At 46.0% G+C, this 15,319-nt stretch overlaps 1 protein-coding gene across 1 annotated transcript in view; it reads left to right on the top strand.

Moving 5' to 3' along the window:
* The window catches only part of LOC126195428 (Down syndrome cell adhesion molecule-like protein Dscam2), an 879,015-nt gene that overhangs the window by 231,947 nt on the left and 631,749 nt on the right, over window positions 1-15,319 (top strand). The window lies entirely within an intron of this gene.

Raw genomic sequence — 15,319 nt, 5'->3', positions numbered from 1 at the left:
ACATATTTTTGAACATTTTAAAATTTTTTGAACGTAAAAGAAGCCTGTGAACATTCGTACCGCCCTTTTCTTTATATCCGCGCGAGATTCCCATGCTGTCGGACACGGTATCGCTCCCGCATACTTGTGGAGTATTGCAGTATGGGCCTTGCCACTGTCTTCTGTGCACTCTCTTTTGTCGGTATCACTGAACCGCTGAGCTTATACGATTCTATCACTTCCTATCGACACTGCTACAGCCACGAATTCGTACGACGTGAGTGACGCTACTTATCGCCCGTGACGCTTGTAGCGAAAAGGACTGCGCACATCTACGTTTCCTGAGTGGCGTAGTCTTGTGTTTCTGTTCGTTAAGAAGTAGTTCCTACTCTTGACATGTGCCGATATTTTACCGAGCTGGAACTGGACAGCCGGCTGGTGTGGCCGAGCGGTTCTAGGCGCTTCAGTCCGGAACCGCGCTACTCCTACGGTCGCAGGTTCGAATCCTGCCTCGGGTATGGATGTGTGAGACGTCCTTAGGTTAGTTAGGTTTAAGTAGTTCTAAGTTCTAGGGGACTGATGACCTCAGAAGTTAAGTCGCATAGTGCTCAGAGCCATTTGAACCACTTCATACTACTGCTGGTAGCGGGTACGATGTCCTCATAGGTAAATGCATCAGCTGCGGACTACGTGAGGTTGCGCCCGATGCAAGTTGCCATGTCACTGGCGTACCGCACTCCGCTGCGGCTCATTACGTACCAGTGCGGCCTCTGTGGGTTACTGTCCAACCGGCACAATGTGCTGCTTTCCGGCTGGTCAGCGGAGTATTTTAGATACAGTGGCGAAACGTGCCTATGGCAGTAGGCATGTTCTGGGCACCTTGGCAGTTAGATATTAGATAAGTCTGCACATGTCAAAAAAGAAAAAAATTACACGAGGGAAAGTAAATGTTTAATTCAGTAAGTGCTTATTGGTACAGAGGACTGAAGATAGAGTCGGTGTTGGCCTCTTTGTGAACTGTGTATCCTGGCGTAGGTGCAGGTGTTAGCGTGTACCGGAGATGCGTCGCTTTGACGCGACTGGCGCCTGTGGATCCGGCAACCTGTTATGCGGTCTGGTAGTGCGGAATGCAGGGACGGCAGGGGACTGTGATCACGATCTGCGCTCCACACTCAGGGCTTGGCAGGAGGGCAAAGAGACGGCGCACACTGCTTTCGTAGAAGTAGGGGAAGCATTTATAACGCGCGGTGGAATAAAATGTTCCCGTTATTAGGCAGGGTGGTGCCACGTAGAGAGGTTCATGGGTGTAAGGCTAGGCTGTCCATTGTTGCCGGTATTACTGGACTTGTATAGCGAAGAAGCGATGATGAAGTTGTACGTCACGGGTAGAAATCAGCATGTTGCGGTTCAGTGACAACCTCACAAAAAGTGAACAGGAGGAGATTTGTAATTTTAGTTGTTACTGGGCATGACGCCTCCATTTCTTATTTAAATGACACTCTTCACAATCGGTAAGCGTTTATTTCTAACTCGCAACAATTATGCCGATAATGTATATTGCATATAGAATAGTCTGAACGTCATAAATCGCCACTGAAATGTAGGAAGATCGATGTTAGGTGCGGGGAATGACACTTAAGTCGCGACGCAAACAAATCTAATGTGCTGCGCGTAAATAGGAGGAAAACCCCCATTACTGTTCGAGTACGGTATTAAAAAAAGATAATTACCGTAAAATGCATAGGAGTAACGGTACGGAGTGAAGTAAAGAGGAACGACCACATGAAACAAATATACGAAAAACAGATTCCAGGGTTAGATTCATTGGAAGAATCTTAAGAGAATGCAATGAGGCCATGAAAGAAACTTTCTACAGAACAGCTGTTCGATTCTTTTCTTAGTGAAGATCGAGAGTTCGGACTGTCAGTAAATACGACTAATACAGGAGATAGAAGGCACCGAAAGAACAGCGGCGCGTTTCGTCGCTGAATCGCTTAGCAAACCTGCCAGCATCACGGAGATGTCGAACAAACTCCAGTAGCAGTCTCAACATTGTGTTGTAATTCCGAGAGCATACGTTCCACGAACAATCGGGCCACACACTTCCTTCGCCTCACACACTGCTCGCGAAATGACCACCGCTGGAGAATCAGGGACATTCGAGCTCACGTGGAAGGTTAGCGACAGCCGTTCGTCTGCCTCGTCATTCGTGAACTGATCAGAGAGGGGCAAGTCCGAAAGTGGTTCATAAGGCACCAGTCACAAAACGCGCCGTAAGATTGTTTGTAGGGTGTGCGTGTAGATGCACATGCAGTAGGCCGAATCAGTAAAAGGAGCTCTGTGTTCGCCTGCTGCGGAGCGTGTCTCGGGTGGAGCACAGTGTCTACAAATGTGACCACACAATCTGATTTCGCCTTTGCCGAGAAGCCTGCTAGAAGTGCATCTTTAAAATTTCGTACTGGCCCGCCTTCCTGCAGAGCAGTAACTTTTGCCTGAGTACGGGGGTGGGCCGTGACGACAGCCCTCAGGGGCGGTGGGAGGCGGTTAACGATGCGGGCCGTTTCCCGCGGCGAGACGGCGGCGGCAGGGAGGGGGGGAGGGGAGGGGAACGGGTCTGCTGCTGACGTGTTAGGGGCGGCTTCTGCGGGCCGTCGCCGAGGGCTGCCACAGCTGCCGTGCCGGACGCACTCCGCACGAGGAGCCTCGTAAACCCTCATCGGCGGTCCAGCAAGCTGACCGACGGAGAGCCCAACGTGTTGGTCTGCTCCATACTACGCTTTTCCGATATCAGTGATTTCTGTCAGTGTTAGTTTTCGGCAATTGCGTTTGTCGACTTCGGTTTGTCCCAGTTAAGTATCGCGGTTAACGAATTCACAACTTGTATCCCTCCGCTATTTCTGCGACATCTGCGATTTTTGTTACTCCTGCGATTTACGCGATTTCTGCGACTTACGTGATTTCTGTGACTTTTGCGCTTTACGCGATTTATTATCCTAGATGTTACGCTGTCATTAGTCGCAAGTAAGAAGTGAACTGCGTCAATCCAATCGATAAATATGTTCTCGCCTGTGCAGACGATTATTTGTCAGGGTCTAATGTAACGCTTCAGTAACCTAGCTGACCAAAGGTTACCTGAAATGGTATTATTAATATTTCCAACGATTCTTCCTCACTTGTTACACGATACATGAAAGATACGCTTGCCCGCACACAAGATTTCATCTCAAGAAAGCAGCCAGTATTAAGTATGTTTTACCTCTGTTTTCCTTTGGCTTTTTTATATTGATGGAACAAGTGTGAAAATATTGATAGAGTGATGATTAGAATCGTGACACAAATTACTGCACAGTACGATAAGAGTTGATGTTTAGAATACGGATTCTAACCACGACGTTGGCAAGTATCTGAACAACATCAATGCCCCGTTGTGGCCTATTTATTTTCTTGTTTTTCTAGATAATGTACTTCGTATTAATGCACATAGGGTGCTATGCTGTTCAGTTAGTGATCGCTGTCAGCGTCAAAGTTATGTCGCAGACAAATTGTTGCGCGACCGCTACGGTCGCAGATTCGAATCCTGCCTCGGGCATGGATGTGTGTGATGTCCTTAGGTTAGTTAGGTTTAAGTAGTTCTAAGTTCTAGGGGACTGATGACCAAAGATGTTAAGTCCCATAGTGCTCAGAGCCATTTGAACCATTTGAACAAATTGTTGTAACACTTAAATGTATTGTCATTAAGTCTCCTATTTTTGTTCGGAGTGGATATTTACCTCCAAAAGCGATCATCTTTTTCTTTTACATGCACGATTTCGTATTATGTCGCGAGCCGATTTCTTCACGGTAGTAGGTTTGTGAAGGGCAAACTCAGATTGTTGAACATTAGCTTGGCCGTGAGGAAACAGCGTTGTGCTAAACCTAATCCATTCATTTATTTTAATTCCCGGGCTCGTTGTAGACTTCCCCTTCCACTAAAACCGGACTAACTGCTAGGAGATGCGTAGATACACAACTTCCCCTCTGGGGATAAAACCCTAGTTGATGGTGGAGCACTACAGTGCGATGTTTGCACTGCAGTGGCTTTTCGTTTTCTGACAAAAGAAAAACTTTGTTTTTGTTTTTCTAGCTCATTCTGGCATTGTGTAATGTGTTTCCTGTTTTAAAATTCCTTGCAAGTCTTCTCTTCCTGGAATATTTCGATGTGTTCTGGTAGCTGCTGACTTTTTTCCTTTCCCAATCACGATTAGCCAATTACGTGTTGGTAAGACTTTCTTTAGTCCAACACTTGATTTCAAGTTTACTTTCTTGTAAGATATGCCTGTACGATGGACAAAATTTCTTTTCAGACTCAGTCTGGAAATTTTAAAGTCGAAAATTTTCGCTTAGGCTTTATCGTAACTGTATTAATATTATCTGTGACAAATTTACTGTAACAAGTCAGAGTTTATTTTGTACCCTCCACGCGTTTGGAGGTTTAAACATCAGCAGGTGGATTTATGTGGATTGGTGCGACACGGATGTGATGTGTCACTAATTCGCGGCAACCTGTGCCGCTGTCTAGCAGAAAACGAAATACTGCTTTACTAGAGGTTCGTTTGAGCAGTTGCCAGAGAACGCTAGAAAACAGGCCGTACTGCGCCTGCGCAGCTACGATGACGTAGGCAGTCCGTGCTTGATGTTTGCTCTGCTCATGCGCTTTTCGTCGCATTTCTGTTTGGAGTTTCGTGTGTCGTGGGGCATCACGTGGAGTGTGCATCTCTGCGGCTTGTTGTTGAGAGGACATAAAGAATTGCACCTGAAGCAATTGTTTTATCATTTCTACCCAGTTAAGGAATGCAACTAAGGAAACAGTTCTTGGCGTAATACTCACTTCAGAACTAGACTACTGCTCAAAGTTTTTGCTGAGTGTTGACTGTAACATAGATTTTTTTATTCGTATCTGGGTTATTGCTATGTAGCATTTCCAGTGAGGTTTACAGTTACAAAGCATCGCAAAAAGCTCGTGGGAAGGAATTTTCCTGAAAAAATAAACAATTGTTTTTGTAGCAGTATAATAGAGAACAATACATTATTTTATAATTTTTCAAAATGTGTAAAAAATTATCAAGGTTGTCTGTGAGGCAAAGAAACTGTACAACTGACACTTTATATTCTACTCTAGTAATATATATAAAGCCATGTGGGGAGTTAAAATGATAAAATACGGTATGGTGCCAGTCTACAATTTCGCATAGAATGTCATTCCATAAATTTAAGATGTAGGAAACAGAAATTAATAAGCCTAGAGGAAGTAATAGACAAGTGCCTTGTGATCGAAAATAATGTGTTTCACGGAAGGAAGATTTGTAAATTTCTGCTAAAGGTGAAACTTCCTGGCAGATTGAAACTGTGGTCCCGACCGAGACTCGAACTCGGGACCTTTGCCTTTTCGCGGGCAAGTGCTCTACCATCTGAGCTACCGAAGCACGACTCACGCCTGGTCTGCTAAAGCTGTCAATATATTTGAAACAAAATATTTAATTCGAAACTACTGACCAAATTTGCCTGCTTAGCCAGCTTCAAGTGAATATTTACGTTTGTTCGTACTTACATAGCATTAAGAGGTCTTACAGTGTCATAAAAGAAACAGGACATCAGAGACTACTCCAAGAGCATCGTAATTTCGTAAACCTTACGAAAATGCTTAATCTGGTTTAAAGTGCACATTTGTATGTCCAGATTCACACACTTTTCCGTGTGGTTTTTGGGGTTCCTTCAGCTACCGTAGCGGCCTCGGCACCCACTGCACTTCACCCCTACAGCGGCCCTTTACTCGGCGCCATTTCCCGTCGCCCATGACGCGGACGACGGGTCGGACTTTACGGGAGACTGCTGCAACGCAATCGTAGGGCCCCGCGTCCCAGGTTCTTGAGAGAAACTGTCGCAGATCGAGAGACAGCGGGACCTGGTGGTCATCAGGTAGTACACAGTGTGGTCAAAAGTATCCGGTCACATGGCTGAAAATGACTTACAAAAAAAGCAATGGTTCAAATGGCTCTGAGCACTATGGGACTTAACTGCTGAGGTCATCAGTCCCCTACAACTTACAACTACTTAAGCCTAACTAACCTAAGGACGTCACACAGATCCGTGCCCGAGGCAGGATTCGAACCTGCGACCGTAGCAGCAGCGTGGTTCCGGACTGAAGCGCCTAGAACCGCTCGGGCACAGCGGCTGGCTTGATACGGAGGCCGGCCTCGGTGGTCTCGCGGTTCTAGGCGCGCAGTCCGGAACCGTGCGACTGCTACGGTCGCAGGTTCGAATCCTGCCTCGGGCACGGATGTGTGTGATGTCCTTAGGTTAGTTAGTTTTAAGTAGTTCTAAGTTCTAGGGGACTGATGACCACAGCAGTTGAGTCCCATAGTGCTCAGAGCCATTTGATACGGAGTACCTGGCAGTAGGTGGCAGCACAATACACCTAATATGAGAAACGTATGTTTTTGGGAGTGTCCGGAAACTTTTGATCACATAGTGTACTTGACCGACGTGAGCTGCCTCTTATCGACGGATGTGTTACTGTGCAGACGCAGCATGCTCATCTGAGTGCGTGGACAAAGTAATTTAGGTATAGTGAGAGTACTTAGCCACGGTACTGATCATTGCGGGTGGAATAGAGCAGACACGGCTAGGGGTAAGTTAAGAAGCGACAGCGATAGTTTCACGAGCAGGAAGTAACCCTTTCGTCGACGGGTCGGTCGCGGCTGGGGTGTGAGCCGTGGGACGGACGTGGAGCGCCCACTGTCCTCCGCCCTTCAGTCTGAGTAGGCCGCTGCTGCCCACTTAACCACTTAACGGGACTTTCTTGTCACGAGAGACGTCGCCGCGCAGGACAAAGCGAGAAACGTGATCTTCTTGTGATCAGAACACGTATCGCAATGCGACAAGTGTTTTTCGCGGTATTTCCCATAAGAAAGCGACTTTATGTACAGCGGGGTATACCGGTCCTCTGGACTTCATCTTCCTGTGCGACGCAATGTAAGGTGGTAAGCGGCGTTGACAGAAGAACCGAGCCTTCGGGTCGACCGTGGACTGCAGTTTCCTCTAGCAGTTTCCTCTACTTCCTTGTAAGTTTAATTAGCCAAAAATTCTGGCATTAAACTCTGTTTCCAATTAATCGCTGCTATTTTACTCTCTGTTCATGCAAAAGTCATTGCAGTTCCAGTTGACAGTTTTGTGACAGCTGTCAATGTAGTTACCGTAACATACGAATATTCAAATGCTTTACTTCACTATTTCGTCAGCTCTATATCCGCATTAAATGCGACCACGAGAAAAACTCGCTTATCGTTTAGGTGAAAAAATGAATGGTTCAAATGGCTCTGAGCACTATGGGACTCAACATCTGAGGTCATTAGTCCCATACAACTTAGAACTACTTAAACGTAACAAACCTAAGGACATCACACACACCCATGCTCGAGGCAGGATTCGAACCTGCGACCGTAGCAGCAGCGTGGTTCCGGACTGAAGCGCCTAGAACCGCTCGGCCACCGAGGCCAGCTCAGGTGAACAAATTCACTTCGCGAAGCCCTCCTCCTTAAGCTATTCGGGCTAATTTGGGATAACATTATAGTCGGTATCACGATACTCACGGTCAAAAACATATATGGCAGATTCTCTTTTATTGATATCTGCGGAACCTGTCAGTATTTGAAAGATATTCCAAAGCTCCAATAAGACAGCGCCATTGACGCTTGCAACGCTGACTACAGCCTGCGATAGTGTCGGTAGCGGTGTGTACAAACCATACGCATTGTTAAATTTAACTGACAGCCACTAGACTGAGCCACTGTTGTTTTAAAGTTTGTCATTTGTTATTGTTACAGTATGGCAAAAAAAAAAAAACTGCTGTGCAAAACTGGAAGTATCACGCGAAGATTTTCGTTAGATGATTTTTGAAGACTTCCGTAAAGGTCTATAAGTTAACAAGACTGCCTCGAATCGCTTCTATCATATTTTGACAATGAATCACTCCCAGAAAAGACTGTTTCTAATCGGATTTCGGAATTTGTTGGTGGTCGTTCCTGTGTTAGCGGTGAAGCTCACATCGGAGAGAGCAGTACATTCTTTTACGCACGGACGTCGGAGATTAAAAGTGAAGGATATACAACGATTTGTTTGTCAATAGTGCCCTATGGAAGGAGGGAAAATAGAGGAAAGTGTCGCATCCTTCTCCATCGCGAGAATGGCAGCTGCCTCACAGTACGTCGTATTAGTGCCTCACCGGCCGTATTCACTTGATTCGTCGCCTAACGTCTTATTTTTACTCCGCTGTGGCAAACAGAAGGCCGCGCGCACCTAAAGAAGCCGTGCAGATTAGTTCCAAACCACATTTCTGAGGCCCCGTCATCAGAGTGGAAAAAATAACACAGTTGTATGGAACGCGTGCAAATGCGTATAAAGCTCAGAAAAGAATGTTACCGAAACAGTAAAACAATCCGTAGCAGGATCAGTTCTCTCACCCTTACTGTTCAACCTATATCTATCTGATCTACCTGACACTTCGTCCAGAAAATACTGCTATGCCGATGACCTGGCTCTAGCCGTCAAACACCAGGAAATGAAGACAACAGAAGAGATTTTAGCCAATGACCTGTCTGCATTAGACAATTACTTCAAAATCTGGACACTCCAACCCAGTGTGAGTAAAACAGAAGTGTGTTGCTTCCATCTAAATAACCAGTTGGCGAACGTAAAACTGGAGGTAAGTTTCAGAGGCAGAATTCTTCGTCACAATTGGAACCCAAAATATCTTGGTGTCATCGTGGATCGTACACTATGCTTCAAACAACAGCTTCTTAACTTAGCTCAAAAGCTGAGGACTCGAAACAACATCCTCCATAAGCTATGCGGAACTACCTGGGGATCTTCAGCAACCACCCTGCGAACTTCAGCTCTGGGCTTGGTGTACTCAAGTGCTGAGTATTGTGCACCTGTTTGGATGAATAGTCATCATACAAGGCTTGTTGATACCCAGCTGAACACGACAATGCGCATAATATCTGGCACAATCACATCTACTCCAGTTTATTGGCTTCCACTGTTAACCGGTATAATGCCTCCTGATCTACGCAGATGTACTGCCCTTATGAGAGAATTCCACAAGATCTCCAGGAATTCTAACCTACCCGTGCATAGCGGTGGTGGTGGTTGTTGGGATGTTTAAGGGGGACTAAACAGCGAAGGTCATGAGTCCCCCACGTGCATAGCGACCTGCCACTTTTAAATCGCAAGAGACTGAAATCACGTCATCCAACTCTGTGCGATGCTGCTGACATGGTTGCTAAGAATTTCAAACCTCTTGAAGAATGGAAAGGTCGATGGGAAGCAGTGACAGATGTGCACCTGCATAACATCTTCTCAGGTGCTAAACTTCCAAGTGGATTCGACTTACCACGCAAGACCTGGTCTACTCTCAACAGAATCCGTACCAGCCATGGGCGATGCAGGGATGCTCTCTTTAAGTGGAAGAAGCTGCCTGATCCAGCCTGTGACTGCGGGGCTCCATACCAGACTGTTCACCACATTCTCAGTGAGTGCAGGATTCGAGCCTATCACGGCGCCAAAGAGGACTTCCTGCTAGCAACTCCAGATGCAGTGCGCTGGATTGAAGGACTGGATATTCAGTTGTAAAGACAAACTTAAGTTTCTTATGTGTCAATATGTACGTATGTATATGTAATTTCATGATATGTCTGTATAGCCATACGCTAAATAAAAAAAAAAATCCGTAGCAAAACTGATTTTCTTCCGTTGTATTTGTAAAAGCATAGAAGGCGGCTCTGTAATGTGCGCGAGGAAACATCAGACGGTGTTGTTCACCACGGGACTCATACGAGTGTCATGTGATGTTCGTGTGTGTTGAGGGCAGAGTCAGGGAACGCCATAATTACAGCTTTCCGGTTTCATGGAGGCTTGGATTTAGTGTTTTGAATTTCTCGGTTTGTGGGTTTGATTTCCCATTTGATTCCTTAAGCGCAAATGAAGACTGTTTGCAAAGTGTAGGTTTTTCCATCTGAGATAATATAGTACGCGACAATACCCTCATAAGTTGCTACGTCCAAGAACAACGGTGAAACCTAAAGACAGGAGCAGACCTCACACAATATGGAGAGCGAGAAGGAAAACAAAATGCGATTCCGTAATGTATTAATAATTTTAAAAGCCTCATATTCCCGAATTACGAAAGATATGTGGTAGTTAAGTTCATTCGTTTACATATTCTAGTGTCCTAGTGGAAGCAGAGCTTACTATCGCAGATGTAGGGGGTTCGAATCCTTGCCTGGGGTTCCGCTGGCGTTCCTCCCCTCCCCTCCCCACCCTGTGGTCGTTCGGCGCCTCGCCGTTGACGGGATGGTGAAGCGTAATTCTCTATCCTTCACATGTCGCACACACGAAAATATTTCGGTAGAATGTCTACTCTATCTTTCGGAAATTGTCCGTTGTCTCTACAAGTGTATTTGAAACAGTGCGCTTACACCGAACGTATATTCTACGGGATAAAAAATATTAATTATGAAATGGGTTAATCGGAATGGATGGCGTGTCACCACCTTGGCGTCTCTGTTGTTAGAGACATAGAAAATAACGGACTTCGATGCTATCCACTCGCACATTTCCTCCCTCTCGAAAGCAGTAATCGTCCAACAAGCGGAGAGAGGTGAGGGCGACAGTCGAGGCGAGGATAGTTCTAAGGTTATCAGCAAATTCTAGAACTACTCACCTCGAAAACTCGTAGGTACTGCTGAGACTCAGATTAAAAATTGGCCTTCGGTAAGAAAAATGTGGTATCAGTAAAAATGCTCTCAAGTGAATTTAAAATCGTTGAAAAGTTTTTTGAGTTAAATATTTTGGCGGGGAAAGTGACCCGATACTACTACATGAATGATGGCTGTAATATTTTGTTCAGATACAAATGCTATAATTTTAAAATATTTAGTTCTTGAGCCATGATTGTGTAATGTGCAGAGCTGCAGCCCATCTTGAGGAATTCGTTTGACACACTGTTTTCTTGTGTTTCAGGTGAGTGCCAGGGCAACAGCACAGGTCACCTCTGTGGCGCTGGCAGAGCTGAATGAGTGAGACAAGCCTACCCTCGCCCTCACCTTCACCTCATCCTCAACACCACCATCACTGTCACCCTAACCCTCAACCTCATCCTCACACAACAGCCTCACCCTCACCTGCACTCCCCACTCTCACCCTCACTCCTCATCCCTCACCTTCACTCCTCATCCTTCACCCTCACTCTTCATCCCTCATCATCACCCTCACCTTGATCTTCACTCTCACCCTCACCTTAACATCCCCCAATCTCACCATTCTCCCCCTTACCCTCACTCCTCACTTTCACCCTTACCCTCCACTTCACCCTTAACCTCACCCTCACTCTCACTCCTCATTCCTCAACCCTCACCCCTCACCCTCTTCCTCTCCCTCACCCTTACCCCCACCCCCATCCCCAGCCCCACCCTCATCCTGCCAGTACGCTGCCAGCTTCTGCACTGTGCATCGCTGGTATGTATTGGAATATAAGCACTTACCATATAAAGCTCTCAGGAGGAATAACTGTTCTACTTTGGTTCGCTGATGGTGGATGTAGAACGAAATCAAAAATAAATCAGTCAGTGTTAAGTGTGGGACAAAGGGTAAATTTTATTGTAAGTTACATTATGATTTCTTTTTGTCCAACTCTCGCTTGACTGCTAAATAGTGCTCTTCTGCACAAGCTGACGTTTGACACATTTGCGCCGTCTCCACTGTTTACTGGAGGCACATAGAGGAGTGCACGTGGCTGGCTTTAATAACATTTACGGTTTCTGTTCTAAACGACGAAGCTAGAACTTTTCTAAGCAGCTTATCCCGACATGTACACCCTATTTCTTGGAGTGTCTGCCAATTAAGGTGGTTCTGAAAATTTCTGTTACACTTACTAGCAAGTTAAACAACCGTGTGATCATTTGTATTGCTCTCCTGAGCGCACCTTCAACGCCCTTTGTTAGTACTAGCTGACAGCGGCGCCATTTATTAGAGCATTCGACTATGTAACTTACAAGTGTTTTGTAAGCAACTTACTCTGCAGGGAGACTGGAGTTGCCCGGTAGCCTACCGAACAATCGTACGCGGCCGTTTGCTGTTCCTGCTGCCGAGCCTGTACGGTCATTTCGTTTCTCCTCTCTGTGCACACCGTCACTGCCAAATATCTGTATTACTCGATCGACTCTGGTTGTGACTCAGCAACCCGAAGTCAGAGTAAAGCACACTTTTACATTTGGTGAAATGCGCAACCTTGCCATTTCTCTACATTAGGACCAAATTTCCAGACTTGTCAAGCTGTAACTAGATATTACTGTACGATTGGCGCTGGAATGTCCTTGTTGATGAATACAACGTCTGCCCGCATCTCGTGGTCGTGCGGTAGCGTTCTCGCTTCTCACGCCCGGGTTCCCGGGTTCGATTCCCGGCGGGGTCAGGGATTTTCTCTGCCTCGTGATGGCTGGGTGTTGTGTGCTGTCCTTAGGTTAGTTAGGTTTAAGTAGTTCTAAGTTCTAGGGGACTTATGACCACAGCAGTTGAGTCCCATAGTGCTCAGAGCCTAATAATAAAAAAAATAAAAATACAACGTCTGGAGATTAGCTCAGGCCGCGACTGTAAACGGAGACTTCCCAGAGACGTTCAGAGTAGGTGTCTCTATAGCCATCCAGTCTGGTCGCTTTACAGAGAGGGAAAGGAAAATAAAATCACAACTGGTGTTATAATCACAGACTCGGGTTGCTTATACAGTTACGAGTTCAACGGTAACTGGCATAGGGCTGAACACACCTGTATTAAAAAGACGATAATTTAATTCGTTAGATTATGCATCGAAATTAACTTTCGCAAACCATCTGTAACCATAGATAGGTTGCCTGAACACAAGACTATCAAATGGTGGGGAAAGACAAATTTCTGGATTCACCTATCACTTAAATGATAAATTCTTCAAAATACCGTAAAACGACGGGAGTTCCAATGGCCGGTGGAATGAAAAACCCACACGCCAGCCCGTGTGCGTGGCCAGTGGTAGCGGCCATTTTGCGATTCGTGTGTTCGATTCCACCGCCTAGGTGGCAACTGTGCACAATTACGTCCAATTTGTTCTCGGTAGAATGCTCCTCGTAAAGCCGACTGTGTTCAAGATGCAAATGTGTATTCTGTTTTCATCACGAGGGATCAGCCTCACGGTTTTATCAAAGTTAAATCGGCATGTTTCTCGTGCTGCCGCTGTTCGCATGCTAACTAGAGATGGGCAAAACTGTTCTTTTCAGAGATTGGATCAGAACTGTTCACTCCCTGAAATGAATTAGCTCTTTTTCATGACTCACCACTCATTTACATTAGAAAATAAATGGAAGGCACATTGCCCTTTAAACTTGGTTTATTCCAGTACTATACCTGTATTTTGATCTTATTTGATCCTATTTTGAAGTAACACAGATAATGAGTAAGAATTTTGTATTGTTTATTGAAATTTCCACGATATGACAAAGTTTTTGATTATTGATTTATTTTGCACTATCGTGGTTTTTTGGGTGATCGGAAAATGTTGTAACTTGAGATTTACATTAACAATATATTTGGCTATAATGTATTAAAATTTCATTAACCTCATACAAATACATCGCAAGCCATATATTTTTAAAGTGAACGTTTCCTTCTGAAGACGCCTAAAATCGCAAAATCCGTACCAGAATAAGAAAAAAATATATAAATTTGACTGTAAAACGAAAGTGCTGCATATAGCCTTACGCAGAATAAAACAAGGAAAATATTGGTGTGTCACATTTTGCGATACGTTTATCGGTTCTCTCGTAATTAAAGCGTAAATTCGAGTGTCCATAATAAAAATCCTATAGTAAGAGGAGTCATCAGGAACCTAATCTAATCAGTTTAAACAAATAAAAATAAAATAAAAACGATTGATGTATACATAACATAATAATGTAATATACATAGCGGTATTACTACGAAGAACAATATCCAGTGGGGACGAACTCCGATGCAGAGGCGCTGAGTCGAGCAGGTCGAGCCGCGAGCTGTATTACTGCATGAGCTGAGACGCAGAGACCGAGTCGCTTTGCTCAACGCTCTGGCTAGAGTCGAGACGGTGGGGTGAGCGTTGAGCGGGCGAGTTCCGAGGGTGGGGGAAGCGGTGAACTCACCCGCTCCGAGCCAAATCGTCCGCTCCCTTGCGAGCAGGTTTTTGCAAGTAGTTCCTATGTTATCCGCTAGGTGGCTCTCTGTCCTGTTGCTCGCATCAACTGCCCAGAGGGCAGGACGTGCGACTGAAACGATCGCCGACAGAGTGCGATGCGAAGTTAAGCTGCGCCAGACACTGCACACGGCAGACGACGCACAGAGACGGCACGGCATATGTGAAACACAAAATCCAATGGGGCACTGCACAATGCAGGCAGCCAAGGTAGAAGCAGGGCAGAGGCCGGCGCTGACTGTGTTGTGTGGCGTGCACTGTGCTCTGACCAGCAGAGGCGCTGCTGATATGCTCCGTCTCTCTCTCTCTCTCTCTCTCTCTCTCTCTCTCTCTCTCTGCCGTGGGAAACGTTTGGAGCTACCGTTCTTTTTTTCTGAATCACTGATTGTTCACCCCTTTGAAAGATTCTACTCTATGAATTAGTTCAAGAGCGGATCCCCCATCTCTAATGCTAACAACGGGTTTTTACCCATAGCTCTTCACCTTAACTTGTGGTTCGACCCTTGGTGTTGGCCTTTATTAAGCTGCATCAAAACTCTCTCTAAGGACTCCAATAGGTAGCATTACTTACGTTCGTATTTTACGTCTTTCTGTGTGCTTATGGCTCGGTCTACAGCAAGCTACGATTAGTCCGAAGTAAGCTGCCGGCCATTAAGAAAGCGACAGCACGCAGACGGCACGCAATAAATCTGAGACTGGCCCGAAGAGCACCAGGTGCGAACTCTAGAGCCCCTGCGCTCGCTAGGCGGGAACGGCGCAGTGTCGAGGCGAGCAGCCCTGCGCGGTATTTCGACTGCGCACCGGACGGTCGTCTGCGATTGACTTCCCCCGCCGTGCAGCCTGTTGGCGAGCCGTTCGCATTAGCGCCGCGGCGCTACACTCAGCCCGCTAGCTGCCGTCGTCGCCGGCGCAGCTGCAGAGTTTGGCTGCCGCTCGCCGTACCCGTCGCCCTGCTGCGTTGCTTTCATTTAGAGCACATCGTGGCAGTTATGGGAATCCACACACCGGCTTACTGCCTACCGCTATCTAGCTTCGTCAGATTTTCCGACATCC

The sequence above is a fragment of the Schistocerca nitens genome, chromosome 7, assembly GCF_023898315.1.
Source record: "Schistocerca nitens isolate TAMUIC-IGC-003100 chromosome 7, iqSchNite1.1, whole genome shotgun sequence".
Lineage (NCBI taxonomy): Eukaryota > Metazoa > Arthropoda > Insecta > Orthoptera > Acrididae > Schistocerca > Schistocerca nitens.
Note: the sequence above shows the minus strand (reverse complement) of the source record. Positions and strands in the feature narration are given on the sequence as shown.